Consider the following 26,284-nt stretch of genomic DNA (forward strand, 5'->3'; position numbering starts at 1 on the left):
GTTGACTCAGTGGAGCTTTGGGGAGTGATTAAAAAATTCTATTTCTGCAAATTTCTATAATTGTATCCCTTTTCTAGTTTTTATTTTTAAAATTTTATTTATTTATTTTGCTTTTTAGGGCCCCACCTGCGGCATATGGAGGTTCCCAGGCGAGGGGTCTAGTTTTTAAAAAGAACCAATTAGGAGTTCCCGTCATGGCGCAGTGGTTAATGAATCCGACTAGGAACCATGAGGTTGCGGGTTCGATCCCTGGCCTTGCTCAGTGGGTTAAGGATCCGGCATTGCCGTGAGCTGTGGTGTAAGTTGCAGACACGGCTCGGATCCCGTGTTGCTGTGGCTCTGATGTAGGCCGGTGGCTACAGATCCAATTAGACCCCTAGCCTGGGAGCCTCCATATGCCGCGGGTGCGGCCCTAGATAAGGCAAAAAGACAAAAAATAAAAAAAGTAAAAAGAACCAATTAAGAAGGTAGATTTCGGATGAGATTGTAAGTTCACCTTTATGATCCAGTGGGAATTAATCTGAATTGAAGTGACGTAGGTGAGGTGACAATATAGGCTTTCATAGCAACAGCATCTTGTGTGGGCAAAGTATATTTGAGAGCAGATAGTAGGAGGTGGATTTTGTTTTGTGTAGGCTTTTCAATTTGTTCATTTAGAATTGATTTAAATAAACTGTATCACAGTCTACGAATAAACACAAAGTGGAAGTGGACAGAATTAATTGTGAGGACAGAATCTGATGTACTGCAGAAAAGTGTGGGAATAACAGCACACCCCTGTGTCCCCTGAACCCAGCGCTGCCAGATATACTATGTCTCTTTTTTGCATGTGGTAGAAAGATTCGAGATTAAGTTGCAGCTGACGACACCCTCTTTCTCAGCCCATTTTCCCTCTTCCTCACGCAGAGATAATCGGTAGCTTTGGCTTTATCATCCCCGGGCCTCTTTGATACAATTACCTCATGTATATGTAGCCACAAATTAGCATCACCTTCCATCATATTTTATTCCTGTCAATATTGTCATTCTGAGTCTATCACCATGCAGCCTGCTTCTGCACTCAGCATCGGCGGTTAAGATTTATCTACATGGATGCATATTCAGCTTTATTTTACCTGCTTACCTTTTGTAGACAAGTCCCCTGAAGGACATGACACAAAATACGTAATCCTTTCCTCTCTGTATGGACACTGAGGTTGTTTCTGTATTATGCTTTCACCACTGTGCCGCTTTCATCGCAATAAGCATCCTTGTCTGTTTACACACACGTGTGAGCATTTCTCTGCAGCACACACATCGGCGTGGAATTGCTGGGCTGGAGAGTAGCTCATGTTTACAAGATACAGTCATATTATTTTCCAAAGGGTCTGCACCAAGTTACAATTCCTTAAAGAGCGTGTGTGGGTTCTTGTAGTTGTAAATAGTCCCTAGTACCTGGTAGTGTCAAAATGCCTAATTCTGACAATTTGACATTGTGAAATGTTATATGATTCTAACTTTTTGTTGTTGTTGTTTTGTCTTTTCAGGGCCGCACCCGCGGCATACGGAGGTTCTCAGGCTAGGGGTCTAATCGGAGCTGTAGCCACCAGCCGACACCAGAGCCACAGCAATGCGGGATCTGAGCTGTGGTCTGTGACCTACCCCGCAGCTCACGGCAACACCGGATCCTTAACCCACTGAGCAAGGCCAGGGATCGAACCCGCAACCTCATGGTTCCTAGTCGGATTCGTTTCCGCTGCACCACGACGGGAACTCCCGATTTTAACTTTCTGATTTCCAGGGTGCTCAAATATTTTCTCACGGAGGCTCATTCAAGTTTGCTCTTCTACGAGTTGTCTCTGGGTCCCTTCCTCATTTCCTCATTGCAGTGTTTGTCACTTTGTTGTCCACTTTGTTAATAGACTGGCTGCCATCTGGATTTTGGACGCCAGCCCTTTATCCATCAGATGCATCATGAGTATCTCCTCTCATTTTTCATTTCGTCTTTCCTTCGTTCACAGTAACTTTGGTTGGACGTGTCAAGGTAAAATTTTAATGGCGATCTTTTACGTTATGGTTGGTACCTTCGATTCTCATTTAAGAAATCTTATTTTTTTTTTAAAAAACTTCTTTTTCCACAACCTTAAAGATATTCTATATTTTCATATCTATATGGCCACACCTGCAGGATTTGAAAGTTCCTGGGCTAGGGGTCCAATTGGAGCTGCATCTGCTACCTGCGCCACAGCCTGCGGCCACATGAGAGCCTTAACCCACTGCGCAAGGGCAGGGATGGAACCCGCATCCTCACGGACACTGTGTTGGCTTCCTAACACACTGAGCCACAGCGGGAACTCCTGAAATCCTAATGTCTGCAGATTCTCTTAGATTTTCTATGCAGCTAACAAATCAGCTGGTTTGTTAGCATCCACCTTTCAAACGCATACACCTCTGATTCCCCCTGCCCCCCGTTGGTACACTGGCTCTGACCTGGAGAATAGGAAATTCTTACTTATTCCCAGTTTTTACACGCCTGTGGTTTCGCCATTATATGCGCTATTTACTTCAGGTGGAAAAGAATGTATAACTGTCGCTCGTTGGCTACACAGCTGTATACATTTATAAGATCAGTGTTTGGTGAGCCATCCATTCTTGGGTTGTAAAGTCAGTTGAGTGGACTGCAGCTCACATTTAAAAAAAAAGAAATGGAATGGAAGGAAACAAATGGCATCAGAATGCATGCCCTGTATTAAAGGTAAGTATTGTGTGTAAAATTCCCTGTGTGTGTGTGTGTGTGTGTGCGCGCGCGTGCGTGTGCACACACACATACTAGGTTTCGACATAAAATATATTTCTTAAAGGGGCCACATTAGAATTTTTGGAAATTTCTGTACTATATCATGGTTTAAAAATTTGTTCTTCAGATTCAGTAGAGCCTTACTTATTTTTTGTCTGCTTGATATATCCAATTCTGTCTGATAGAAGTGTTTGAAATTTTTGGAGTCTGAGTATAAATTTTTTCCCTTCCCTGTAATTGTATTTTGCTTTACATAATTTGAAGCTATGTTTTTAGATGTATATACATTCATGATTTTTATGCCTTCCTGGTAAGTTGTTTCTGTCATTATTATGTAACTTCCCTCTTAATTCCTATTAACTTTTTAAATTAACGTCGCTTCACTCATTTCATTTGGACAGTCCTATCTTTTTCCAGTTCTTTACTCTCATGCCATTCGACACAACACGTTAATCTCTATTTTGTAATGAATGCATTTGATACAACTACATTTATTGCGATTACTTCTGTACTTTAACTTATTCTGTGCTTCCCCTTCATTTTCCTGGGTGCCTCCTCACACCCATCCCAGTCCTTTCGGCTTTTGATTAGGCTGGCCAATTTCTTCTTTAAGTCCTTTAAAAATTGTAGCCTCTGCTGGCTGTTAATCTATTCTTTTAGCGGTTTTCCTAAAAAATGTTAACATATCTTGTTTGAATTTAAAATATTCTAATAAACCTACGGTTACTTGGCATTTCTATCCTTCTAAACAGAGTGTCTGTGTAGTTAATATTTAATTGAGCTTAAATATATTTAATTAATTTTTTCCCACCATTATTTCATTGTTTCCTCTATTCCTTAGTCATTTCACCCTTCCTTTTACTAATACACACTTCACTGAGTGTATAAATGTGCTTGTGTGGGGGGGGGGACCCATTTAGTCTGTGTGACTTTTTTTTTGGTCACGCTTATGGCATGTGGAAGTTCCTAGAGCAAGGACTGAACCCTCCCCACTGCAGCAACAGAAGTCACAGCAGCGACAACACTGGATCTTTAACCTGCAGAGCCCCCGGGAAACTCAGTCTTTGTGCTTTTGAAGAATTTTTTTTCCCCTCACTCTTAAGTCATAGTTTAACTGAATATCACATTCTAGGCTGACGTATTTTCCTTCTGCACCTTCGGGATGTTGCTGCATTGTCTTTTGGCCACAATTGCTGCTGAAAATAAGTTGCTGTCAGCCTTGTGGCTCCTTCTGGGCATTTTCAGCTTTTCTCCGGGAAGCTTTTAGGAACTTCTCCTTGCTGATGATCTGCCTGTTCCCCGAATGTGTCCGTTTCCGTCCACAGAGTGTGGTTTCCATCAGAGGACACGTGTCTGTCTCAGTTACGAACATTCTCAGCTCTACTCTCTTCAAATATTCCTCTTCCATCATTCCCTCCTGCCTCTTCTTTTGGAATAGTCCCCAGGCGCCTCTCGGGTCTTCTTCCATGTCTGTTAACCACTGTGTTAAAAATAATCTCACTGTCACTCAGAACTAGGTTCTGCGTGTCCATCGCCCAACAAATTCTTAGTTCACGGCTCTTTGGATTTAATCTGGAGTTTATCTTGTCTCTTGAGGTCATTTTTTTTTAGTTCCAGTATATATTTGGGCTTTTTCTATACCTACCTGGTTTTGTTTCATATGTGTCTCCTTTCTGCTTCAGAATTTCTCACTCTCTATCAATGGACATAACACCTTGGCTTATGCCTTTAAATGTTCTAGACATACTTATTTTAAAGTTTCTGTAGGACTGCTTCATAAAATTCATTTTATCTCTAGGCAGTTCATGCTTCTGTTAATGATTTTGATGGCTTTGTAGACTGTCTTTTTTTTTTTTTTTTTGGCCGTTCCACAGCATATGGAGGGCCTGGGCTAGGAATCAGTTCCAAGCCACAATTGTGACCTAAGCCACGGCTGCGGCAACACCAAGGCTGGATCCTTAACCCGCTGTGCCGGGCCAGGGATGGAACTGCACTGCAGCGCTCCCAAGAGGCCGTGATCCTGCTGTGCCAAAGCAGGAACTCCTTGGCTGTCTTCTTCAGCACTAGATTTCTCCGCTTGTTATGGCAGCCCCCTGTCGAATGGGACTCTGCGTGTGTGTCTCCCATCCTGGTGCCAGCAGTTGGGAATCCACAGTTAACTTCTCTTGGCCGCTCCTCCGTGTCTCCAGTGGAGCTTGAGCCGCGGTGATGGTGGGGCTTCACAGATCCAGTCATGGGCTGGCAGTGGGCTGGCTCCTTTCCTGCCCGGGAAGTTCTATCTACAGACTGCTTTTCTAAGCCAAGAATCTCCTGTGGCATCTGTAGTCTCAAGAAGCCAGTTGGTAATTGCCTTTTCTTAATAGACTGCTTTCTGTAGAGGGAGGAGCCCCATCCTGGCCTCTGGCTTCCAGCCCTGAGCCTAGTTCTGACCCACTTTCTTTTCTTTTTTCTTTTCTTTCTTTCTTTCTTTTTTTTTTTTTGGTCTTTTTGTCTTTTCTAGGGCCGCTCCCACGGCATATGGATGTTCCCAGGCTAGGGGTCGAATCGGATCTGTAGCCACCGGCCTACGCCAGAGCCACAGCAACCCAGGATCCCAGCCGCGTCTGCGACCAACACCACAGCTCATGGCAACACTGGATCCTTAACCCACTGAGCAAGGCCAGGGATCGAACCCGCAACCTCATGGTTCCTAGTCGGATTCGTTAACCACTGCGCCACGACGGGAACTCCCTTCTAATCCACTTTCATGCATGAAGCACTTTTATTTCCATTACGTGGTAGGAGCCAAAATTTGAACTGCCAGCAGGTGCTTGTAGATTTGATCGAAACACACTTGTGCCTTCAAACCCACTCAACACTTTGCAATTCATTTCCAGCTCTCGTACTGGAGATATTTATCTTTTCCCCTCTTTTCTTATACCTTATCAATCATTGCATTGCGTTAGGAGCAAAGGGGGGTGGATCAAAGCTTTCGTCTTTGATGCTTCCTCTTGACTGGATGTCCAATACTTTACAATACATTGTAAAGTATTTCGTGTGTTTGAAAACCCATTTAATTTTGGTTTCTGAAAGCTGCATGTTAACCAATATAACTACATGCTTGAAATAATGCTTTTATTATGTAATTTTTCTTATATTTATGATGAAAAGTTCCCAAATCTCTGTGGCATTTTATTGCTTTGGTGACAATAGTGCAGCTGTATTGTTATTGCTGATGGGGTTCTGTACTCTTCTCATAGCATGGCGCCTCCCCCAGCAAAACCATCTCAAAAATCTATGATTCTTGCAAAACTCCATGGAGAAAGTGCACCATCCCACCTGATGAAAGCCATCCTAACATAGTGGCTAAGAGTCTTAGGAATCATTCAGTCCTGGCCAGTGATTACTGTTTTTTGTTTTTTTTGTTTTTTTCTTTTGCATGTTAGGGCCACACTTGTGGCATTAGGAAGTTCCTAGGCTAGGGGTCGAATCAGAGCTGCAGCCACAGCAACACAGGATCCGAGCTGTGTCTTACCTACACCATAGCTCACGGCAATGCTGGATGCTTTTTAAGCCATTGAGGGAGGCCAGGGATCGAACCCGTATTCTCATGGATACTAGTCGGGTTTGTAACCCACTGAGCCATGACGGGAACTCCCTAATTACTAGTTTTATGATTTCGGCAGGTTGTACAACTTTTTTTTTTTTTTTTGCATTTTAGGGCTGCACCTGTGGCATATGGATGTTCTTAGGCTAGGGGTCTAATCGGAACTGCAGCTACCAGCCTACACCACAGCCACAGCAATGCCAGTTTTGAGCCGAGTCTGTGACCTACACCACAGCTCACTGCAATGCCCGATCCTTAACCCATTGAGCGAGACCTGGGATGGAACCCGTGACCTCATGGTTCCTAGTCAGATTCATTTCTGCTGCACCATGATGGGAACTCCTGTACAACCTTTCAAGTCTCATTTGCTTCATCTTCAGTGTCTTGGTAATAATAGGATTGGGATTGTTTGAGGATCACATGACATAATACACCTGATGTGTTTACGCACAGCACCTGGCACACAGTAAGTGCCCAATAGTTGTCAACTGTTGTTACCGTTATTATTAGATCTTTGTTTATGTGGCAATTAGTTTTGTTAAATAAAACAACCATATCGTGAGGTTAGGACATAACTGGAAAATGCACCTGAAAACAATAACAGTGAAATACACTCACTCTTTTACAATGGATTATGTGTCATCCAAAAACGAAAACCACATCAATCTCCACAGGAGCAATGACGTTCTATCAAACCACGGTGGTGTGTTTTATGAAGAAAATCTGAAAAATTGAGTTTCCCAGACTCGTAGTTTTAATCAAATACATCCCGCTCTCCAACGGCCAAAATATCACCTTCCCATTTTCCACGGCTGTGGATCAAAACCTTTGCCAGAAGAGAATCTGCCTTTTATGCCACTAAAAAGTTAGCACCTCAACATTTTCCCGCTCTTCAGTTTTTTGTTTAATCGGTAGTTTCAATTCATGAAGAGACCTTCTTCATCTCTTCCCTCCTGACTTAAAAAAAGAAAAAGAAAAAGATCCCAACAAACCGAAGGATGATCTCAGTCCGAGAAGAGCAGTTCAGCTATGCGGTGATGCAATGTCTCTAAATATTGTCCTGTTCGCCGAGGGCTCACTGGCTCCAGCGGCCTCTAGTTAAACAATTAAAGCTCACCTGCTCGGTCTCTTGGGCTTTTACCAAACCAAGAACTGAGGGACTCAGTGCAATCCCAGGAGACTCACTTTAAAGTCACCTCGTTTAACTTGCTTTTAAAAGGAGCACACCGTGTCTTCGTTTGTTTTGCTTGGCAGACGCTGGGACCGGGGGTGGGGAGCTGGGTCTGCCCGCCTGGTTTAGCATCGGTGCAACGTCTTTCGTCCATGGGTGGAGGAAGGAAGTGTGCTAAAAGGAGGCATTGATGCATGTGTGAAAGCTTGTCACTCGTGCACAGAGGAGTGAGACAGCTGTAGGGGGAACGAGAGGTCAAGGGCAGGGTTTCTGCGGAAGAGAAAAGGGGCTGTGTCACTAGGGCTAAAGTCAGGCCATATTTGGAGGGAGCGGCAAGGTCTGAACACATGACACCTCTTTGGGAGCTGGATGGGAGCCTCGACACGCTGGGATTTTAGAGGGCACTTTCAGAGGCTTGTAGGTCCACCTTTAAAACCGGGCAGCGTGGCTACCAGTTCACTATTTCTTGTGTCTCGAGGTGAACTCCATTGAAGGGTGGGCATCTTTACATGGGAAGACTGAACAGCTCTCCCCTCCTGATGCTGGTTCGAGGGAATGTACCAAACAGCACAGTAAGTGGGAAATTGGAGTTCTATCAACCTCTGGTCTTGCCATCGCCAAGGAAGACCAGCAAGAAAAAACAGTATTTTTTCATACTTGTTGCTGTGTGTATGTCTTTTTTTTTTGGAGAAATGTCTATCAAGTCTTGAGCCCGTTTAAAAAATTGGGTTATTGGTTTTTTGGCTCTTGAGATGTAGGAGTCACTTATATCTTCTGGAGATTAACCCCTTACCGAGTACATGCATTTCAGATATTTTCTTGTTCCGTAGGCAGCCTCTTCACTCTGTCGATGGTTTTCCTTTGTGAAAAAAAAAATGCTCAGCATCGCTAATCGGCAGGGAACTGCAAATCACAACCGCAGTGAGCTACCACCTCACACACGGCAGGAGAGCTGTTATTAATCAACGCAAGACAGCGAGTGTTGCTGAGGATGCGGGGAAACGGGACACTCGTGATGGGTTGGTGGGAAAGCAAACTGGTGCAGCCGCTACGGAAACTAGTGTGGAGGTTCCTCAAAAGATGAAGATAAAACTATGATATGATCTAGGAATCCCACTTCTGGGTATTTATCCAAAAGAAGTGAAATCAGGATTTGAAGAAAGATTAGCATTCCTGTGTTTAATGCAGCTCCATTCGCAATAGCCAAGGACATTTAGGAAACAACCTAAATGTCCAATGATAGATGAATAGATAAAGAAAATGTGTGTATGTACACATGTGTGTGTCTGTGTGTGCGTATGTGTGTATACACACACAAATGGCCTTGAAAAGATGAAATTCTGCAAAATGCGACAACATGAATTACCTTTGAAGACATGCTACATGAAATAAACCAGTCACAGAAGGACAAATACTGCATGATTCCATTTATCTGACGTAGCTCAAACAGTCACACTCATAGATTCAAAGAGAGGGTCAGTGGTTTCCAGGGGTTGCGGGGAGTGGGCGATGGAGAATTATTAATCTATGGACAAAAAGTTTCAGTGAAGCAAGATGAATAGGTTCTAGAGATCGGCCTAACAGCATTTATCCGTAGTCAGCAATGCTGTACTGCACGCTGGACAACTTGTTAAGAGGACTAACAATTTAATTTGTTAAGATCTCATGTTAAATATTTTCTTACCAAAGTAAAAAAAAAAAAACAAATTAAATTAAAACAATTTAATTTGTTAAGATCTCATGTTAAATATTTTCTTACCAAAGTAAAAAAAAAAAAAAAGAGAAAATAAAGAAGGGATCCAAAGAAGGTTGGAGAACTGGAGGGCTGCATCCGTTTGTAACTGCAAACCAAATCTGCTTACGGTCCGGAATTCCCACAGCCTTGAGGTCTTTGCTCAGATTCTCCTCGTCTTGGACTTCCCTTCTGCCTCCTCTCAGCGTTGGGCGTCTTCCCACGTCTCAGGTGGGAGGAGGTCTTCTCAGCATGACGTCTGCTCCTCTGTGATACTGATCAGGCCCGACTTCCCTTCCTAGTTGTTCACACCGGTGCATGGGTGTGTTAATGCTTCCTGCCCTGTGGTCCAGATCCTCAGGGAGCTTCCCGAAGAAGATGCTGGTGGCGAGGAGGAAGATGAGGAAGGTCACCCTGTGGCTGCAGCACGTCCGAGGCAACGTGCAGCTTTGCGAGAAGACTGTCCTTGGTCGGAGCCGAACCCTGCCGCCCGCGAATCGTGCAGCGCTTGGCAAGTTCCTCAGCTTGGCCAAACAGCGATTTTGAGCCCAACACAAATTGAGCTGCATTTATATGTGCTCTATTCTAGAGCACACAATAGATGCTCCAGAAATAGTGAATTCTGTTTTCTTCTCTATCTCCCCTTTAACCAGTGCACAACAGTTCCTAGTTTATAAAGAGCTTCTATCTTCGATGGACTGGTTAGGATGCTTCGTCTTGCAAGCGCCAGAAACCCAGCCTAAGTAGATAAATAGAACTTTTTTGGTTAAACTACTTTGCTCCTGTAACTGCAAAGACTAAGCAAAGCTCAATCCAGGGCTCAAACGATGTGACCGAAGCCCAGCTTTTCTCTCTTCACTTCCTCTGTGAAGGAAACACAGCTTCCTCTGTGTTTGTTCGCTTCTCCAGCGGGCTCTGCCCCTCGTGGCAGAGGGCCACCAGAGCTGCAGTTTTTGTCTTCAGCAACTTCGGAGGAAGGAAAGCACCTTTTCCCTAGCTGCCCCAGCTGCATTCCCAGAATTTCCTCCCAGTGGTTTTCATTGGCCTGGTTTCAATCCCATGCCCAGCCCTGAACCACACTGTGGCCTGGGGGAGAGGACTCCCCGAGAGGTCACAGCTGATATCTCCTCTTTACTCTGCGCCTAGGATGAGAACAGCCTCCACCCAAACACGTGTACCAGGAGAAGGGATGAGATGGCTCTTCAAGGGAAATCAGGGGACCAAGTGACAGGCAGGCCAATAACAGCTGTGTCCATCTGCAGGACCCCAGTGAGGCTGGACAGGCCTAGGGAGAACGCCTCTGCTGCTTGGTGGAATATCTGAGAACTCTGTGAAGACACGTAGATGCCTCCATCCCCCAGTGGTCTGGGAGCTTCCTTATGCTTCCCAGTGCTCTGGATGTGTGTGTGTGTGTGTGTGTGTGTGTGCACTCGCTCACGTGCATGTGCGTGTGGCAAGGGCGAGGGGCCAGAGAGCTAAGTGACCTTTTAGGAATGTGGAGGTTCTGCCAGTGTCCTGGGAGGAAAGAGTTGGCTTTTGCTCCAAAGGCCGGAACATAAAGGACCATTTACAGAGACGGGGGCTGGGTCAGCCCCCGGGGCGTAGTGAAGTCCCCCTGTCCAGCCTGGGGCAGCAAGGAGGAAGGGGATTACCAGGGCCCCCGGAGAGCAAGGCTCCTGGCCTAGGGGGAAGCACAGCCACTGCCTGAGCCCAGACCAGCAGGGAGGGAGCAGGGGGAGGACATACCCCAGCGCTTCTCTCTTCCCACCCTCCAGGGTCAGGGTGCTGCCTCCCACTGGCCAAACCCAACCAGAAGCCAGAGGGCAGGGAAACCCAGAGCAGGTGAGCCGGGCAGAGAAGGGCTGAGAATGGAGATGAGCCAGCAAGGTCCTACTTGCCGGCTGCAGGGTTTATCCTCTGGGAGGAAAGTGCTGTGTGTTTGACACTTGGCGGATGATATGAGCACAGTTGGGGGAAGGGGGTATTTCGTCAGCGTCTGGCTAAATTCTGATTTATTCTCTTTGCTTTTGGAAATTGTAATAATCTCTCCATCAAAGCTCCATCTATCTGCCAAAATAATGCATGTCCTTTTGTACGAATGAAAGAATTACTGCTATTATGCAAACACTGGAAAGGGAACCGCATTTGCATGCAAAGGGGAGAAAAAGAAAAATCCTATTTGCAATAAAATTAATTATACCAGTGTGGCAAAGAGACACATGGGTATCCATTTAACATTTGGACAGGAGCAGAACTAACTTTCCTTGCCAACCCTGATGAAATCGAGGAAGCCAAAAAGAAAATACTCTAAAAATAAAGGCCTGGAGAGAATATGCAGAAATTGGGAATTTCTGGCCACTTTAAGACGTCCCCCTCAAGAGAAACAAAAGATCGAAATAAAGGTTTTTACAAATACTAAGCATGAATATTAATGTTCTATAGCTGAGGCCTGAACCGAGCTCCTCATTAAAACAGCCTTTGGGTAGAGGAGTTAGCAGGCAGGGTTTGCGACCGGCCTGAGGGCCGTGGAGGATGGGTTTTGTATCTGAAACCAGAGGGACGGGGGATGCACCGGGGTTAGAACTTGCCAGATGTTTCTTCTATGACTGTGTTTGATCATCAGGAAACAGGGACTTTGAAAAGAAGACGAAGGAATCACCTATCCTGGAAGACAGGAAGTTGAACGGTCCCCCGAAGGGCGGTCAGCTCACAAATCACTCCCTTGTGTTCCAGACCCTCATGTGATATGGATGCCGTTGGTTTGCTTGTCCTTCTGCTCCAACCAGACGGAGAACTTCCCCAGAGGCAGGGACGGCGTCTACTCAGGTCTTATTTACCCTGAATCTCCGGTGTTTACAGAGGAGTCACTCAATAAATGGATTGAGAAATATATTAATGAATGAACCACAGAATTTTATTTTGAGCTCAAAGTAGTTTCAGAAGTCACCAATACCAGTGGTTGACAAAGCATAGTCCTTGGGGTGAGGGTTGGCTGGTGGGTTGGCTGTGGACGGGGGAGTGAGGATAAGAAAGAGGAGATAAGGGAGTTCCCGTCGTGGTGCAGTGGTTAGTGAATCCGACGAGGAACCATGAGGTTGCGGGTTCGGTCCCTGCCCCTGCTCAGTGGGTTAATGATCCGGCGTTGCCGTGAGCTGTGGTGTGGGTTGCAGACGCGGCTTGGATCCCGTGTTGCTGTGGCTCTGGCGTAGTCCGGCAGCTACAGCTCCGATTCAACCCCTAGCCTGGGAACCTCCATATGCCGCGGGATCGACCCTAGAAAAGGCAAAAAGACAAAAAAAAAAAAAAAAAGAGGAGATGGGGAGTCCCGTGGTGGCTCAGCAGTAACGAACCAACCCAGCTAGTATCCATGAGGATGCATGTTCGATCTCTGGCTTCACTCAGCGGGTTAAGAATCCAGAGTTGCAGCATGCTGTGGTGTAGGTTGCAGACGTAGCTTGGATCTGGCGTCCCTGCGGCTGTGGTGTGGGTCTGCCGCTGTAGCTCCAATGCAGCCCCTAGCCTGGAAACCTCCATATGCCACAGGTGCAGCCCTAAAAAGCAAAAAAAAAAAAAAAAGCAACATCTGGGAGCGAGGAATTTTTTGCTTTACATAGCTTTTTTCTTCCACTTTTACTGGGATGCCACTGGCCTACATGACGGCGCAGGTGTAAGGTGTACACGTGCTCGTTGGACTCGCGTGCGTCATGAAATGATCACCGTAATGAGTTTGGTGAACGTCCATCCTCTTGCAGGGCTTCGAACCTGAAGACACAGACGGAAAAGGTCCTTTGGAGGAGCGCCCTCCGGTCGGCTCTCTGAACAGCTTGCGTGCGTAAAGTACGACAGTGTGGATCACACGAGCCTAACCCTTGTTTACTGTAAAACTGGAAGTCGGTTACCTCGTGTGGGACGTATGTCGGGGAGCGTGTGTTCCTCAAGCCCACCTGCCACTCCGGCCTCCGCATGGATGGCAGAATCAGTGGGAGGTGACACTGTATTTGAGACACTCCGGCCTCCGCAGGGATGGCAGAACCCAGTGGGAGGTGACACTGTATTTGAGACACTCCGTGAGTGATCCGCAGCCCCGTGCGGCGGAGAGCCACCGGCTCCACACCCACCCCGTGACCCTCCAACCCTCTCTGCTTCCAGGGCTCAGCTCAGCACCTGCCACAAAACAAGGGTCACCAGTAGTGGTGGAGGAAACGACTGTCGCCGGAGAGGCTGCCCAGCAGTACTGGTGATTTAGCCAAGGCTGAGCACAGTCAGATCTTGGCGGCGCAGATGCTCAGTCCGCGTGAAGATCATCGCGGAGGAAATGCGGGCCCTCTTTCTCCAACACCTGCTCCTCGGTCCCCAAGGTCAGAATAAAGTCGAAAGCCGCCAGGTGTGGAAGAGGCTGGCGGGCAGGACTTTGTGGAGGTGGGAGGTCATTAAACGGCGGGGCAAGACTTGGAGGAAGTGTGATCTTCCACCGATCTTGAGGCTGGCACCTTAGACCCCTCAGCCATGCTGACACACTTGTAATGAAAACTCATTTTTCAAGGTTGGTGACGATTCGACGCAGCCTTCGCAGACGCAAGGAGTGGACTAGAAATAGAAAGCTACCTAATTCTGTGACTCACACGATCGTTCTATAATCGTCATTGGAAATTCCATCGAATTCAGGTGAGTGGACGAAAGAAACGACTGCTTTGTAAAACCGATGGTAACTTGGATTTATTTACTTGATGACATATGTAGTTTTGGCACTATAAGGTAAAGTCATTAAAAGCGTGGATTCTGCTGGTGTGCTGCAAGCCGCTGAATTGTGTGCTTTAAAATGGCTAAAACCGTGAATTTTATGTTGTGTGAATAACGTAACACACATGCAGCTGTGAGTTGGAAATTCTGGAGCCAGAAAGTTTGAGTCTGAATCCTGGCTTTGTCACCTACTAGCTGTGCGGCCCCTGGGCAAGTTACCTAATCTCTCTGTGCCTCGGCTCCTTCATCTGTAAAATGGGGGTAATAAGGGCACTTGCCTCCCAGGCTCATTGCAGGGAGTAAATAAGATCTCCAAGACTGAGCTCTCACTAGTATTATTATTGCAGAAGGCACACCCCACAGGGAGATGAGGCTGGTGTTAACTTCTGTGGCTTGTCTACGAGGCTGTGCATTATTTAATAGATGAAGTAAAGATTGACAACTGAGGTGGTTTTTATTGTACGACAGTGACCCAGACGGAGCCTCTTTGTGAGAGAAAATAGTTTATTTTCCTGGGCACAGTGCTCATATACATTATTTCCATTGCATTTCCCGAATCACAGAATTTTAAGCACCAGAGAAGGGCTCGCAGACCGTGTCGGCCCTCATAGAGAAGAAACTGATTTGCCCAAGGATGCTCTCCCAGTGTGGCCTGGTCTTCTAATTGCTGGAGCGATGCTCTTTCTGCCTATCGCCATAGTAACAATAAGTCAGTGCACGGAAATGCATTTTGGTTTCACATCTGAAATGTAGGAGGTAAAATACACTCACACACAAGAATAAGGTATAGTCAGCACTTCAATTCTGCATTTAATTGGAATGCACCACATCTTCTGTTTGGAAGGGAGGCAGTCAAGCTACATCCGTGTACCAGGGTTCCTAGTTACAAGCGACAGAAACAAGCTCTGGCTAACTCAAGCAGTCAAGGAATTTGTTGGAAGGATATTAGGTAGCTTGAGAATTGAAGGGAGGCTGGTGAATCAGCCTTGGAAGATAACCAGAACAAGAGGGCGGGCCTTGGCTGCCACAGCCAAGGTCACTCTCAAGGTGAGTGTGGTGAAGGTCTGCCCCCGGACACTCAGTGCCAAAGCCCCACACTCTGTCCACTGCTGCTGCCGTGAACGCTCATCCTTGGGCTTGGCTGTCACGAGGGGTCTCTCACCTGCCTTTGTGTCTTTGCATCACTCTCCATGATTCGAAGTCCCAGAAGGAATATCTCATCCGCTGAGGCTGGTCAGATGACTAGGGTCCAGCGTGGTTAACAGGTGGGGGAGCAGGGCGGAGAGGGAGCATCTCTGACCTTTTCAGACTGAGCACTGGGAGGAAGGTCCCTGCCTGCAACCAAGGCTTATAAAGGAGGGTTCCTCCCAGCGCCTCCCACAACCCCTCACTTTGAATTCTCCCCAGATAAGAAGGTGGTAGAATGCCGAGTAATCAGAAATAAATGAGGAACAAAACCCACGGAAGGTCCATGTCCTCAGGAGAATCCAGGAAAGGTACATGGCCAGGTGGCCTTCTCCCTGACCCCCTTCCTGGACTCAGCATCCTCTCCTCCACCTTTCTCTCCCCTTTCCTTTGTCCGCGTCCGTCCCCACCCAAGAAGGACCCCAAGGACAAGTACTCCTCTTCCAGCTCTGTTCGGTCTCCACCAGATTCACCCTGGAACTCTCGAGTGTCTTCTCTCTCCGGTTAAAATAAAGTCTAACCGCCTATTATTTTTATTGTGATAAAATTCACATAACATAAAATTCACCATTTTAGCCATTTTAAAAATATGCAATTCAGTCACGTTTAGTGCTAACAGCCATGATGCTATCTTAGAGTCAAAGAGACCCCCAAAGAGGAGGGCTGAAAGAATACAGGCCTGTGTCCCCCTCGCACGTGACCGTTCTGGAGCCTGCAGGCAGTTCTGCTCCACGCTGTCATTCAGGAGAAGCACGGCCTGCCTGTCCTCTTCAAAGACGGGCTTCTAAGGTGTTGGTAGCGAAGGGCCAGCAGGCAGCTGGGATGCGATGCCATGCTGGGCTTGAGCTCCCCATAGGAGGCAGTGTATGCTTCAACCCAGTTTCAGTAGCTGGCGTTGTCTCCGGAGCGAGAACACGTGGGCTAGGAACCAAAGGGAAGAGTTAGGAGTGGCCCTTCTAACAAGGACAATGAACGCGCCACTTAGTAAAACTTTCCTTCCCTTCTGCACAGTCTCCAACTTGACAGGTTTGCCGTGTACGTTCTGAGAGTGGAATGTTCCCAGCAAGGAATGCAGCCGTGGTTCTGCTGAGCGTGTTCCTGGCCCTGTGGGTCACTGTCCTGGCTCTCGGGGGGAAATTGGGTTTCTGCTGTGCACCTGGGCTGAGAAGACTCTGCTTGGAACCCACGGGATTCACGGGGCCACTTCTTAGAACTTTTACCCCCATGATACAGTTCAGTGGAAAACTAGTAACCCAATGCGGAGAGGACTAGTCAGGGCTCAGTTACTTTGAGATGAAGGTTTGGGTCTCCCAACCTGCTGAGGAGCTGGTAGAGGGTCAGGTGAGCACAGACTGGCTAATCAAAGAAGGAAGTTATGACCTTGAGCTCTGGCCTCGCGACAGGCTACAAAAGTGCTGACTACGGCATAGCTGTATTTATTTTATGCTCACTCATTCTCTACCCTCCCCTTTCCCTACGACTTTACATGAAGAGTATAAAGTACTAACGTCAGAATTTAGATTTCCGGTGGGAGTACACTGGGGACGACGTCAATAACGGCACAGAGGCTGATGACACTTGCGTCTCCGTGTGTTTGGGATGAGATTTTCATTACTCAATTGAAAGGCAAAAATGGAAACGGACGGTAAGCAGGGTGGAGTGAGCCGATTATTCTGTTTATGCTCTTGTATCCATGCTCCACCCTCTCTGCTTTATTCTCCCTCTGGGAGGCTGATCCCCAGCGACTGTAGAATTTGGACTCCTTTGCTGGTGGGTTTTCTGTTCAGAACGGCCAGGGCTGCCACCTGCGTGATGCAGGATCCATTCCCGTCCCCGTGCCTGCTCACCTGAAGGATAGGTGCCTTGTCTTTGTCATCTCTGCCTGCAAAGGTTACCTGGTCATAAAATGTCAAATGAATCAATCAAAACTGTGCTGATGATCTGTCTTTTTCCAGGAATGTCGCAAAGCCAGAACAAAGAACCAACTTGATCCGCAACAGGCTCTTCATTTCCATGTCCGGGAAAGCCACCTGGGTTCTTTCCACATCACCTCTTCCTGCGATTCCCAGTGCCTTCAGGTACGGCTCCAGCGTCCCAGGGCAAAACACCCAACAGGGAGCCAGGCAAGGCCTTTTCAGGGTAGGATGTTGACTCTGCAATTGCACGTGGAAACGCGTTCTTTTAAATGAGCCGCATGTCCTGAATGTGAAACCTTTCACACATAGTTGCTGGTGCAGTGTATTGAACAATGTGCTCGACCCTTCGGGCTTCTAAGGCGCTTAATCTCTTTTATTAAGTGACTGTCCTCCACTAAATAACCATCTCGGTGTCCTTCCTCTAGGCTCTGTTTCTACAGATAAACGAACCTGTGCTCTGGAGTTGCTGGCTAATACATCACTGCTTCCAGCTGATTGAAGGTGGTCAGTGCTGGGAATGCAGACGTGAGGAGAGGCTGGCAGGCGAAACATGCAACTCTTGAGGTCAGAGTTGGGGAGAGAGAGAAGGCACAAGGGGGTGCTCAGGTCAAAGAGGCTGGGTAGACGAGGCCAGAAGCTGAGCAAGGGGTCCAAGGCCATGGGCACCACCAAGGCGAATGTGCAGTCCTCTAAAGCAGGGCCCCCTACGTTCGTCCTTCCCAGATCACCCCTCCCCAACTAACTGTTCTCAGGGTGTAGGAACGAGTGGCTGGTGTATAGAGGGAGAGGAGAGAGACCAGGGCAACTCGGGGTCAAGGCCGCAGATGAAAGCTTTTTGTGCGCATTTCTAGTCTCAGCTATCTTTGGCTGGGGTAAACTAAAGTCGTATTTTCCTTAGTGCTTACTAGTAAATCATAATGCACTTTTATAAGTATATTAATCCGTTGAGACACACAGGCCATGAGAGCTGGCAGAATTTTTACCTTTATTTCATCCACAAGAAAATGGAGGCCCACAGAGATTGCTAAGTGGTATTGTTAGGACAATTTGAGTTATAGACAGAAAACTAAGCTCCCACAATGAAGGGAATTTATTCAATTCAATTCAATTATTATTTATCCAAGAGGCTCATATAACTGGCAAGTATGGAGGAAGAGCTTCAGGTGTGTCTTGATCTAGCTGCTCACTGCTCAACAAGGTAACTGAGGTTCTGTTCCTTTTCCAGGTTCCCATTCTGCCTTTCTCAGGATTCCTCCACTGTCTGGCAATTTAGTCTCTATCCTTGTTGTCACATGTGGCTGCATTAATTCTAGACCTTACATCATTGACAGAAGCTATAGCAGAGAGGAATCTTTTTGTCAGAAGCCCTGGAAATGTCTTCTCAAGTCTCATTGCCTTGATCGGGTTTCATGTCTGCCTTTGGAAAAAAGAGATAAAACAGAATGATTGCTGTATGGGAATCAGGCCTGGCTCCTGGAGTTTGAGGTCAGGTTAAGCAAGACCACATGGATTAGAATGGAGAAAAAAGTGGTTTTCCAAAGAAATGTTGTGGTTCTGATGGTGGGACAGTGGAGAAAGGGATCCTGAAGAGGCTGACTGCAAGCATCCGAGGGCAGCGAACTGTCCGAGGTCAAGTACATGCTTACGGCCAGGGTGAAACTAGAGCCTGGCTCTCCTCACTCAGCATCTGCATGTGGATGGTTACATAATCCCTCCTAAGGCAACCTATGCTTCCCAACAGACATTGAAGTGGAACTCTGGAGTTGCTCGTTAGGTTCAGTTTATTCTTCAGCTGTGATTACAAATAAGCCCAGACACACCTTGCTCTTTAGTTACGATAATGAGTACAATTGTTTGAGTTATTTAATTTTGCATCTTATTAAGCCACGAAGGCTTTCAGGGGAAAACGAGTAGATTTTAAAGATGAGAGCTCAAAAAGACAAAAAAAGAGAGAGAGCTATATCATTGAAATTCATGCCCTTTCGTCTTACCGAGGTTTTAGTTGTCTTCTGGCTGCTGGAAGACATTTTGTAGGTGAAATAATGGTTTTGGGGCGACCTGTATGAGATGTTTTGGCCTGAAGTTTTGCTTTCATTTTTCTGGGAAAAATGCTTGCTAATGTCCCCCAATGAGATCCCAGTCACTTATTCAGGAATTACAGAGGCGAAGAAGGAGGACGGAAGGCAGGCTCTGAGTGCCTACTATGTGCCGGGCACCAAGCTAGGCACTGAGGATGAGGAAGAGGAGGCATGGCTCTCGAGGAGCTCCATGACAAGTGGGAGAGGCTGCTAGTTCAAGGGATAAGAAAAATGCTACACTGCATTCAGTAATACCTGGAAGAAGAGGGTGCTTTGAAAACACAGAGGAAGCAGGGTGTTGGGAACCCGGAGAGCTGGGGAAGGCTTTGCGAAGGAGGAGAACCCCTCAGAGGATGGCTGAAGTTACCTAGGGGAAAAGAGGAGAGGCTAGTCTACTCAGAGAAGACTCGCGACGGCATCTGGCCTCTCTCAGCAAGTTTCCATGAAACTCCAGGTAATTCGGATGCTCCAGGCAGGGAGTGGGGAGGGGAGATGCGGGAGGGGCAGACGGGGCTGGGTCATGATCCTCGGAGTCTCTTCGGGTGACAGGATGCCTTCAAACAGTTTTAAGTAGAGAAAGACATGGTTTGAGTCCTAGACGTTATGTCTACATCTGTCGGGTTCTCTGGTTATAGGCAACCCTGGTGAACTTCCAAAAAAGGAGCTCACTGGAGAGCTGTGGGATCATTCAGAAAACTGAAGGAAAAGCTGCAGAATCCAGGCTCTGAAAGAGCTCCCAGGACAGAAATATCAGGAATTTACTGGCAGTCTCCTGGGCTGGGGAAACAGGTCCAACCACCTTCGGTTTTTATATTACTCTGCCCAGGATTCGAATTCCAGATGAAGCATGTTGTACTGCCCCAGCATGAGGGCACACCCAGGCTGAACCAGGTAGAGTCAGCATCTGGACTGGCAGTCTCACCAAGCCTGAATCTCATGGGGGAGGGTGGGTTCCTGATGCAACAGCAAAATCAAGGTACCACTAGCCTAAGAAAGACAAATGCTAGCGGTGTCAGCTAAAGCAGTGGGCATCCACGTAAAAGCTGTCTGGGAGCCAGATTTGAAGGAGACAAAAGACGGAGGGAATTAAAAGGCGAAAGATGATACAGTGCGGACCAGAGCTGTGGCCGGCTCGCTAGAGAAGAACCATGGGATTAAGAAGACTTATGGAATGAAGACTGGTGGTTGACTTGAAGAGGGGGGAAGGATCAAGGATGAGTCCCAGGTCCTACCGTGCAGTGACAGGTATGAGAGAGAAGGTAGAGCAGGGGAGGGAAGATGACAAACTGCTTAGGACACATCGAGTTTGAGGAACCTGTGGGACATCAGGGGATATAGGAATTTGAAGCACAGTAACTGAACTCATGGACATGGATGATACAGTCTAGGAAGGATTTGGGGCGGGGGGAGCCATGGAAAACATCAATATATAAAACAGGTCTACTGTGGAAACGAAGGTAGAAAAACAGAAAGAATGGAGAGAAGGGAGAGAACCAGGAATGCTCAGGGTCATAGAAAACCGAAGGATTTAAGGAGAAAAGCTTTGAGCTCTAGTGCAGGTAGAGGCCACCTTCTAGGGAAATAATATATAAATGGAAGATGAGTTAAGTAGGACTAAAAACATGCAAATCATCCTTGCAAGAATCTTGGCTGAGAAAGGCTGGGGAAATGCATGGTAACTGGAAAGGGTACAGCTTCAAGGGAGTTAGATGTGTTCTTTAAAATTGCAGTTTGATTTTTTTTTTAAATGAGATAGAATTGAAATAGCATAAAATGCACTCTGTTAAAATTCAGTGGTTTTTTTGACAAGCTTTTGCACAGCAAAGGAAACCATGGGGGAAAAAAAAAACAACAAAAACAAACACCCAAAAAGACAACCTACAGAATGGGAGAAAATAGTTTCAAATGATGAAACTGACAAGGGTTTAATCTCTAAAATATACAAACAACTTATACAAATCAACAGCAAAAAAATCAACAATCCATTTGAAAATGGGCAAAGGACCTGAATAGACATTTCTCCAAAGAAGGTATACCGATGGCCAACAAGCATGTGAAAAAAATGCTCAACATCAGTGATTATTAGAGAAATGCAAATCAAAACTACCTTGAGGTACCACCTCACACCAGTCACAATGGCCGACATTAACAAGTCAACAAATAACAAATGCTGGAGGGGGTGTGGAGAAAAGGGAACCCCCCCCACCGTTGTTGGGAATGTAAATTGGTACAACCACTATGGGAAAAAGTATGGAGGTACCTCAGAAAACTAAATATAGAACTACCATACGACACAGCAATCCCACTCTTGGGCATACATCCAGGCAAAACTTTCCTTGAAAAAGACACATGCACCTGCATGTTCATTGCAGCTCTATTCACAATAGCTGAGACATGGAAACAACCCAAATGTCCACTGACAGATGAATGGATTAGGAAGACGTGGTATATATGCACAATGGAATACTACTCAGCCATAAAAAGAACAAAATAATGCTACTTGCAGCAACATGGATGGAACTAGAGACTCTCATACTAAGTGAAGTAAGTCAGAAAGAGAAGACAAATACCATATGATATCACATATCTGGAATCTAATATTTGGCACAAATGAACCTTTCCCCAGAAGAGAAATTCATGGCCTTGGAGAACAGACTTGTGGTTGCCTAGGGGGAGGGGGAGGGCGTGGGATGGACTGGGAATCTGGGGTTAACAGATGCAAAGTACTGCATCTGGAGAGGATAAGCAATGAGATCCTGCTGTATAGCATAGGGAACTGTATCTAGTCACTTATGATAGAACATGACGGAGGATAATGTGAGAAAAAGAATGTGTGTGTGTGTGTGAGACTGGGTCACTTTGCTGAACAGTAGAAAATTGAGAGAACACTGTAAACCACCTATAATAGAAAAAATAAAAATCATTATAAAAATAAATAAACATGTTCTGAGTAAAAAAAATAAAATCCAGTTGTTTTTGTTATATGCACAAAGTTGTACAATCATCGCTCCTATCTCATTCCAGAACATTCCAGAGGAAACCCCAGGCCCATTAGCAGTCACTCTCCATTTTCCCTTCCCCCAGCCCTTAGACGCCATTAATACACTTCCGGCCTTTATAGATTTGCCTATTCTGGACATTTCATACAAATGGACTCATACAACATGATCTTTGTTCCTGGCTTCTTTCACTTACTTGTCAGGGTTGCCCATATTAGAGCATGGATCACTATTTCATTCTTTTTCACCGCCCAATGAAATGCCAGTGTATGGCTAAACCGTAACTGGTCTATCCATTCATTAAATGATGGACATTCAATTGTTTCCACTCTTTGGCCATTTTGGATACGCAATGACATCTGTGTACAAGTCTTTGCGCAGATGTTTCCAATTCCCTTGAATAATACTTGGGAGTGGAATTGCCGGGTCTCAGGTGATTCTTGTTGCGAGAGACTTGGTCTTGTTTACCGGCTGAGGGTGCAGGAACCAGCAGAGGGTAAGGTGGGAGATACAGCGATGGGAGTGGGGAGAAGGAAGTAGGCGCTAGAGAAAGTCTATTTTCCTTTTCTTTCGGCCCTGCTGAGCATGGGAAAGTTCCCCAGCCAGGCATCCAACCCGAGCCACAGCAATGACAATGCGAAATCCTTAACCGCTAGGCCGCCAGGGAACTCCAGAAGGGCTGCTTTCTTCAGCATTTCTCACTTTCTCAGCTGGCACAATCTGAAGGCCCTAACCTCTTTTCACAACTACTTGACCCTCTGCACACACATCACACCAAGTGACCAGGGAGCGGAATCCAGCGCGTGGATGCGTCCGGGCCAGTGGTTCGCTTTCTGTTGCAGTTCCTAGTTTTGAGGTCTCTGGTTAGAGCCTAGCTCGAGGCGGTTTGTTTTAGTCCCATAGACTCATTCCCAGGTGAATAAGACAATTCACCGTGAACTCTGAATCTCGACTTCCTGGTTCTGCAGGCCATCCAGGGCCCCCGGTCGTTCCAGCGGTGGGGGGGACCAAGAAGGCCAGCGCTCAGCAGTTGCCCTTTTGCAGCCACCGCGCACGCGCCGCCTCGCCGCCAAGGCGGGGGCGGGAGAGTGGGCGGGGCGGTTATCTCCCGGACCAATAGGAAACGTGGGCCCCCGCCCTCCCGGCCGGTGGACCGAGCTTGACCCCGGCGGTAGGCGGAGGAGGCGGGGCCAACCGCGCGGCCGCCGAGGGGGCGGGGCCCTGGGCCTGGAGGCGGAGCCTGGGGCTGTCAGTCCCGCGCCCGCCGCCGCCGCCGCCGCCGCCGCCGCCGCGGTTCCTTACATGCGGTGGCCCGGGTGGCTGCCAGCGCTGCCGCCCGCTGCCCGCCGCCCCGGCATCCCGAGCTGCCTCCCGACGTGCCAGCCCGGCGCGCAGGTAAGGCCAGCCGCGGTGCCGAGCCATCGCGTCCTCCTGTTCGGCAGCGGTTTGCAGCGCGGGCGCCCCCTCCGGGCTGTGTCAGCGCCGCTGCTACCCTTGCCGCCCGGGGGCGGTCCCGGGGGGCGGGACGACAGTCCTCCCCATCCCCCCCCACACCTCCGGGCGCCGCGCCCGCAGCCGGGTCCCCGGGCCGCGCCTCCGCATCCCCGCGTGGGGCTGGTTCCTAGCACCCCCCTCTTGGGCCGATTACACAATCGCTGGGGGCGGGGGTCCTCTCCCGAGCCTCGGTCCCACACCTGTCCCCGCGCCTCGCTCCCAGGCGGAGGACCGATACCCAGCGCGACAGAGGGGGCCCGGAAAGTTTCACTTTGTGGTCCGGGTTTGTTGACATCTGTGAGACGTGGGGAGAGGGAGGTTGAGCAGCGAGGATGCGCCTAGTGGGCAGCGTTGCCTTTGCCCCGGCGGTGGCCCTGGTCCAGGTTTCCTTTCCAGAAGTCCTGCCGAGAGCCCTGCTCCGGGGCGGGAGGCTGACGCAGGGCGCACGGGTCTCTGCCTGAGTATTAGCGGGCCGTGCCCCTAGCTTGCAGCCTTCTGGGGCCAGCTCAGCCTCCCCTCTTCCACCCTTCCTAATTGAGCTTTGGCAGAACCTGTAGGCGAGTTTACTTAGCATTTTCCTGACACTTTATATTTGGGAGGCGCTTTGCCGTCCCTGATTAGCTAATTAACAAGGTGGGAAAGCAAAATAGACCCTGAAACGCATGGCTAATGCCTTTAGTCTAGCAACTCTTTAAGAACCACTGAGAGCTTTAGGCTGTTTGCGGTGAGAGATGCTTTTGGCCAAGGTGCTGCAGGGAGAGCTTGAATAGTGTCTTCTGGTTGCCTGAGAAGGCTTGGGTGTTAAAGGCGATGCTTTCCCTGCCTCTCCTTGCTTGTATTGTTTATTAAGGGCCTCCAATCTATGGTGGATTATTCGGTTTTCTTCGTTTAAGTGCAGAGCAATTAGAAGTGCTGCTGACAAAGCAGTTAAGGGAAAAACACCCAAACCTGCGGTCCACCTAAGTCTGGATAGTTGTCTGCTTTGCCAGGTTACCCTCCTGTGCAGAAAAGCTAGGATCTTCCTGTCCCCTCCCCATCTTCTTGGTAGGACTGTATCCAACTGCGTGGCCGTTCCTCGTTCCTCAATTAGTCCACAGAGCTCTCGCCGCCTGGGTTTACGGACCTGCCCAGGGACATTCTCTACGAGTGGGCTTAATTAGCACTTTCATCTGCCCATTAAGCAATAGGGCTTGAAATCAGGCACTGTTGCAGTTTTGAATCTTTAATAATATCTAATTCATTTTAATAGTGTTTCTATAATAATCTTTCTATTAGCATGCCAGCTCTGCAACACCAGTACTTTTCGTGTAGAAGCAGCCATTTCCGTGAAATATTATCATGGCAAAAACAGTTCTCCCACAGATCTGCAGCCCTCTTTACTTGGGTAATTACTGCTAGAGGTTGTTACGGGTTTTATTCTTTGGGGCAACAGGCGTTACAATGTGTTTGATCTGTGAGGTCATTATGGGGTCAGCCCTCCTTGGAGGGAGGATTTCAGTCACTGTGTCCCTTGAATATTTTGTGGACCTGATATCGTGTGCATTTTGCCCCCATGCTGATTTCTTCTTGAACAAGGTACAGAGCTAACAAGATTGAGTTTTGATTTGCCAGCCTAAATTTTAAGAAGGATGAGAGCTATGGCGCTGGTTTGGTTGGCATATATGCCAGACATTGTTTTGGGTGCTTTACAGATATTAACTTCGCTGCTTCTCACAACAACCCTATAGGGGAGGGACTAATATTTCCCCAGTTTCAGATGATGAAAATGGGGCCCAGTTAACTGACTGAGGTCACATAGTTAAGGAAAGGACAGCCATATCCTAAGGCAGGCAGGCAGCCTGACCTCAGCATCCAGGTGCTTAACCACTGGCCTAGCCTGCCTTTGTAGGCTATTTTTTTTCCCCAGCAAATATTTATTTGCACCTGCTGCCTGTGTACACGCAGCACTGTGGGGAGAAGAGCACGTAGGGCGTGAGAGCTGCCCCTGGGTCAGCAGTTCTCCTTCCAGTCTTCACTCTGTCAGCAACGAAGCTGTCATTTTGAGCAGGGTACCTGATCTCCCTGCAGATGAACTAAGTAGCCTTCGCCTCCTGAGGAGCTGGAGAGATGCGTCCCTGCTTGTAAGAATTAAGTGTCCTCCTCCCTGAAGCACAGTGTAAGATCAGGGATCAGACGAGTTGGGGGTTGCAGGTGAGTGTGTGTGTGTGTGTGTGCACGTGTGCACGTATGTATGTGTCATGGAGAAGGACCAGAGGACCCGCGCCTGGGATCGCAGAAGGACTGGGCCCAGCAAGACAGAAGCCCCTGTGCCTGGCACCTGCCTGTCCACAAGCATCAGAGAGGAGGAGCTTGTCGGCCTCTTCCCAGGGTTGGGGGGCATTGGGAGTGGACCTGGGAAGTCCAGTGGGGTGAAGAAGAGAGACAGCTTTGTGTGTCGACCCCAAAGCTGAATCCTAGATGGGGGCCAGCGTCTAAGCGTGTGCAGACCGGAAAATAGATTTTCTTTCTTCTCAAGAGGGCATGCACCATGGGAAACTCCCTCTGCCTAATGAAGAAGTAGAATATACTGTTTCCTCTTGGGTGTTGCCACCTTTCACACCGCTCCTT

General features: G+C 47.7%; 2 long non-coding RNA genes across 4 annotated transcripts in view; both read left to right on the top strand.

Moving 5' to 3' along the window:
* The first annotated feature begins 16,256 nt into the window (after positions 1-16,256).
* On the top strand, positions 16,257-21,017 carry LOC125132367 (uncharacterized). 3 transcript variants are annotated; one of them, XR_007136225.1, is made up of 5 exons: positions 16,257-16,835; positions 17,146-17,268; positions 17,532-17,670; positions 18,332-19,638; positions 19,820-21,017. It is a non-coding gene; the product is annotated as an uncharacterized LOC125132367 (long non-coding RNA). The 3 variants fall into 3 exon arrangements; XR_007136223.1 differs by lacking the exon at positions 19,820-21,017 and having other exon boundaries at positions 18,332-19,683; XR_007136224.1 differs by lacking the exons at positions 16,257-16,835; positions 19,820-21,017 and adding an exon at positions 16,893-16,960 and having other exon boundaries at positions 18,332-19,683.
* Positions 21,018-23,463: 2,446 nt separating this feature from the next.
* The window catches only part of LOC125132370 (uncharacterized), a 167,191-nt gene continuing 164,370 nt past the window's right edge, over positions 23,464-26,284 (top strand). Inside the window, exon 1 of the long non-coding RNA XR_007136226.1 lies at positions 23,464-23,578. This is a non-coding gene — a long non-coding RNA (uncharacterized LOC125132370). The remainder of the gene's footprint in view (positions 23,579-26,284) is intronic.

Source organism: Phacochoerus africanus, chromosome 8 (genome assembly GCF_016906955.1).
Source record: "Phacochoerus africanus isolate WHEZ1 chromosome 8, ROS_Pafr_v1, whole genome shotgun sequence".
NCBI classification, from domain to species: Eukaryota; Metazoa; Chordata; class Mammalia; order Artiodactyla; family Suidae; genus Phacochoerus; species Phacochoerus africanus.